The sequence below is a fragment of the Pteropus vampyrus genome, unplaced genomic scaffold (assembly GCF_000151845.1).
Source record: "Pteropus vampyrus isolate Shadow unplaced genomic scaffold, Pvam_2.0 Scaffold9, whole genome shotgun sequence".
Classification (NCBI taxonomy): Eukaryota; Metazoa; Chordata; class Mammalia; order Chiroptera; family Pteropodidae; genus Pteropus; species Pteropus vampyrus.
The window spans coordinates 8,597,682-8,603,681 of record NW_011888790.1 but is presented as its reverse complement, the minus strand read 5'-3'; positions in this window follow the sequence as shown (position 1 = coordinate 8,603,681).

Genomic DNA, 6,000 nt, shown 5'->3' with positions numbered 1-6,000 from the left:
CAATATAGCAATATAGAAACTATAGAAAGATCCATAATGAAAATAAATTATTCAGACATGATTCTAAGGCCTAACTCTTACAGTGTTTTGCTGTGCATAGATATAGGGGCAGTATATTAACATATTATAAGGTATATACATATATATGTGTATATACATACACAAATATTTTAATGTCACTGAAATTATGCATGTCCTTTCAGATTAAAAAAATATATATTGAAACTAGTATGTGGCGATTTTGAATATGTCTGCAAATTCTTTGACATTGCTCTCCTTGTCTTGAAGTTTGTCTTGTCTTCATAACTCATTATGACAATCAATTTATGTGTCAACTTCTTCAGGTTACCTAATCTAGGTATGCTGTGTAGGGGTTTTGTAAATGTAAAATCCATACGTGTTTGACTTTAAATCAGGGAGATCATCCTAGATAAACAGGGTGAACTTGATTCAATCAGTTGGGGGGCCTTAAGAGCAGATCTAAAGCTTCTTGAGAAAGGTCTGCCTGTATGCAACTGCTTCAGTAATATCTTAGAGTTTCAGCTTGTTTTTCCTGATGGCCTACCCTATGGTTCTCGAACTTGCCTACACAGCCCCTAAAATTATGTAAGCCAATACTTTTTGTGAGGGTTCAGAGCAAGCCATCCCAAGATATGCCTCAGTGGTATGCAGATTATTTCGAGCTAAAGGCAACTGAGACCTGTGAGTTCAAGAGAAACTTGTTTCGTGACTTTTTACCTTTCTATGGCAGGGCAAACTAGTAATTACTGAACATATACTCTCCCTGCAGTTACCTTCTGAACCCCTAAGGTACATTACCTTATCCCTAGCTCAGAATGTCTTACATACCTCAATTTCTCTTTGTGACTTTGAACCCTTCATGTATGTGGGATCTCTGACCCATGTATGTGGGGTTCCTGTATTCATAAAATTAAATTTGATTTTCTCTTCTCAATCTGTCTCTTGTGGCTGTGATTATTTGGCCAGCTAAAAGAAGCAGAAGAGAGAAATAGGAATTTTTCTCTTTCTTCACACTTTCAATAATCTTTTATTATTTATTGTCCACTGGTTCTGTTTCTATGGTTGAACCCTGATTAATACACTCACTAATGTGGCACAAAGATTATGTATAACTCTCAAGGCTATGTCTTAAAAGGTGATGCAGCTTCTGCCTCCCTCTCTTTCACATATTTGCCTTGAAAACCAACCATGTCTCTGTGATGAAATGCAAGTAACATAGTTCCATTCCGTCCTATAGCAATAGATAAGGGCCAGATGACTTGACATCATTGTCTGCCAGACAATTGAGAGTCAGACAGCCTTCAAAATGACTCTAGACCTACCACCACTGACTACAACTGCATGAGAAATATGAGAGCAAGAACCACCTAGCCAAGCCCAATCAACCTCCAGAACTGTAAGAGATAATAAAAATAAATGTTATTTTTGCACTACTGTTTGGGATAGCTATTCATCCAGCAGTTAGAGTTACAGACCTTGGTGGCTTTGTATTACATCAAAATCTCTAAATTAGAACTACATTTTCGAAATGTCCTTCCCTGCGTGATTTTCAATTCATCTGACAAAGCATATGACACAGAGGCAGCAGACTTATAAACAATGCTTAACCAAATTCCCATGATCATATAAGGTTGAATCTCTTCAATGAGACCAATGTATCTCTCATAGCTGGTCTGATTTTCTAATCAAGCAATAACTAATACAAAGGTCCATATTCTGAAATCCATCATCTTACCTGAGATGTCTGCTTTCAGTGGCTCCCAGTCTCACTCATGCCTCAGTCCACTAACTTCTTTCTGCATTGTGAAATTCAGATGTGAAATAGACATTTCCCCTGGATTTTTCTCATAGTATCTGTATTTGTAGAACAATTCATTTAAGTTCTCAGTCAATGTAGAGGTTTTACATTAAAAATATGAGACATTCCTGGTATAAGTCCTTTGGTCAATTCTCTTTTGGTATTTTTCACTGTTCATCTGTCTTTGCAGGTTCCAACCTCCAGGTACTTTGCTCATCTCCAGATTTATTCCAAGATTTACTACAAGACTGTGCTCACTTGTCCATATTTTTCTATTTTCTGGACACTTCTTGCCCTTTGCTCCCCAACATATCTATTTTATATTTCAGAATCATTGTCTCCCCTTAGTAGTTGTATCCAAAGTATTCTAAAAGTGTCCAAAACAAAAGCTTATCTATTCTGGGTGTCATATTTAGTAGCTTAGAGCCTTGAAATTTAAATCTGTCTCAATCCCTTATCAGTTTTTAGAGATTCTAATTTTAGTGGTTTAATGGTAGGCCCAAGAGTCTGATTTTTTAACATTGCTCCAGGTGATTCTTATGATTACACAAGTTTGAAAAATACAAAAATAGAAGAATACATGCATCTTTTAAAAATTGAAAGTCTATTCCTTTACTAAATTGTTATTGCATATCTACTATGTATCAGACATTGTTCTAAATGTTGGTAATGTGGTAATTAACTAAACAAACTCTTTGCTCTCATGCAGCTTATATTCTAGTGGGTGTGGGTGAATATGTATAGGCAATAAAATATATAACATATTATATCAAATGGGGATCATTTCTATAGAGAAAATAAAAGCAGAGTAAGGGTGATAATGATAGTGAGTTTGATATTTTATATAGGGTGATCTTAGGAGATTTCAACAATAAAGACATATTTGTGCAGAGACTTGAAAACATATTTGAATGTGGGAACCTGCCATACATCTGTCTGACTGAAGAGCATTCCAGGTTAACTGAACAACAAGAATGTCCTAAAACAAGAATGACTAAAACTGAGTGAATAAAGAGAAGGATAGCAAAAGCCAAGGGTTACTATAGTATGGAGAGGCAGGGTCACATCATGCAGGGACATTTTAATGGTATTTACTTGTATTCTGAGCTAGAAAGTCAAGAGTTTTGAACCAAAAAAGTATGATATAACATATTTAAGATCAGATCATAAAGTTAAGAATCAAAGGTGGAAGCAAGGAAGAAAAACATTCTGCATTCTCATCAGTTCTAAAATTATATATTTAGGCAATAAGTAAATATAAGCTCAATGTAAGGAAGAATGTTTTTATGTTGTGTTCATTGTCATCGTCTTCAGAAACAAAGATAGATTGGCATATAATAAAGGCTCAATAAATATTTTCTATGTATTGGTTTATATTCAGAACAATCAATCTTGGCCAAGATGGACAGAAACATATTTTATAAAATGATTTCAAGTTTTGAAGTGCTAAGAGTTGTTCATAACATTATAATGTAATAACATTTATTTTTAATAATAAATATTGCTCTTTATATTATTTATTGTTCTTTTAATATCTATGGAATCAATGATGATGACTCTTTCTTTATTTATGATATTGGTAATGCTTATCTTATTACTTTTTTTCTTGGTTAACCTGACTAGAGGCTGACCTATTTTATCGATCTTTTCAAAAAGCCAGCTTTTTGTTTTGTAGATTTCCTCTTCCATATTGATTTCCTGTTTTCAATTTCATTAATTTCTGCCATGATTGTTATTTCTTCTGCTTCTTTTCTGCTTAAACTGCTCTTCTTCATATAGTTTCGTTAAATAAAAGTTTAGGTTATTAAGTTAGGAAGATTTTAGATCCTCCTTCTTATTAAATAAATGTATTTAATGTTATAAATTTGCTTTTAATCACTGTTATCACTGCATCTCATATGTTTTATTTTTATTTTTATTTAGTTTATTTTTAGATTTCTCTAGAGCTATCTTCTTTGACCTATGTGTTGTGTAGAATTGCGTTGTTTAATTCTTAAATATTTCTGAATTTTCCAGCTATTTTCAGCCAGTTATTGATTTCTAGTTTAATTCCATTGTAGTCTGGGAACATGGTGTGATTTGTATTCTTTACATTTGTTCAAGTTTATTAATCTCCATGAATATTCCATGTGAGCTTGAGAAGAATGTGTATTTGGCTGTTAGATGAAGTATTCTATAAATGTCAGTTAGATCCAGTTGATTAATGGTGCTGCTTTTCAGTTCAACTATATTCTTGTTGATTTTCTACATGCTAATCTATCCATTACTGAATTAGGTGTGTTGAAGTCTCCAACTATAATGGTCACATAGCGTGAAATTTTATGTTAAACTTTCTAGGAGCTGGGCTATGTTTACTATTTACTGTAGCTGTAGCTGCCAGAGGTTTCCAATTGATCTAGTGTCCTAGTTTTTAATCTCCCATTTTCCTTGGGTCTCTTTAAGAGCTCCTTAAATTGTCTTTGTCCCTCAGCAATTTCTGCCATAATCCACTGTTGATGTGGGGTAATGTGTTGGGGATGGGAGCATTATATAATCGTATTATTAATTATTAGTCTTTTAGAGGGCCTGTGTCCCTGGACTTTGACCACTACAAATAATCTTACCTTTTTTTCTCACTTGAGTAAGACAGAAAGGTTAGAGGAAGCTGAAGTTGGGTCATTCCTAATAATTCCTGGAGGTAGAATCCACAGAAGTTTAAAGACTTTCCTCAAATAGTAACTTCCAGAAATTCTCACTGTCATGCTAGTCCTTACTCAGCCTCCAGTAACGTGTCAAAATTATCAATACAGTATTACTACTATTTTGTGGTTCCGGTATCTTCTGCTCCAGGTAAACATGTGTCCACTGGGATTCTCTACATTTGCTTATTTGTCTCTTTCCAAATTTTAGTATGGTGGTTTGCTTTGTGACTTCAATTCTCTGATGGATCCATGAAAATATTTGATTTTCTGTTTCTTCAGATTTTCTTGTCTTGAGAATGGGAATAATGACTTCCAAGCTCTTTACATGTTAGAAGTGCAACTGAGGAATTTCAAGTGTTACAACCATGTAAATATCAGAGGATGGTAGTGCAATGTTCAGGAAAACATGACCATTAAAGTAACAAGAATAAATTTATTATCATTTGCCATTAAAACATGAGAACATAATCAATTAAGATGTATATAAGTGTCTTGATTAGAGTTTTATTTTTAATGAGTTAATAGGTTCCAATGCTAAGAAGTGGATGTTTTTTGCTATTTCTATCCAGGCTTTGCCCTACCACTAGGAGACACAAATACAGTGTGAGACAGGGAATCTGTCCATATTTAGAATTTTAGAGTCAGATAACAGGATGAATGCCTATAGCATGAACACTACAGTGACTGACCCAGACTTTCATTTTGTGACCCTGCTTCTATTCTTGCCAACCTAGAAAAAGGATTATAAACCAGTGAATGACAAAGAAGGGCCATTGTAATAGCAGCTAACTTTTATTATGTGGTATATAGATGGTTTTTTCCTTTCTTTCTTTCTTTCTTTTTTTTTTTTTTTTGAAAGGCCTTTCCTTCTTCCTTATACTCATAGCAATGTGGCCTAAAAAATAGCTGAACTGCTCTGGGCGTCTGTTTGAAAGTTAAGGCTAAAAGTAGAATGTGCCGTTTCGCAACGATAACAATTAGAGTTTTTTTCCTCAAATAACCTCACAAACAAGATGGTTTACAACTGGCATTCTGTGACCTAGTTTCAATTGGTTTCATAAGAATATTCACAATAAAAATGTAGTCACCCAAACTCAGCATGCTAAGCAGATAGAAACCGATCCTGGGTTCTTCTACAACCTTGCTGATTCATTTCAGGGGAGTGTTGTCCTCCAGGCACTCAAGAGATATTCTTAAACTCTATTCTATTTATTTTGTTTTTTGTTCTCTTGCTCCTTATGAAGGGAGATTTCCAAGATTAAAATTTGCTGCAAAATTCAAGTGTTTATTAGCTGAGAATATATTTCCTTAACTAGTTTCTTCTAAGGATTTGGTCAAAAGTTCTAAAGAAATTCTAGTTCATTTTCCATGTATTTTCACATCATTGATATGGGCAAAATTTTGTGGCTCTCTAAAAGGGCAGACAAATGCAAAGAATACTTCCCAGAGAGTCAAAGAATGCATATTATAAACTCACTACAATATAGTTTTGTTACCAGA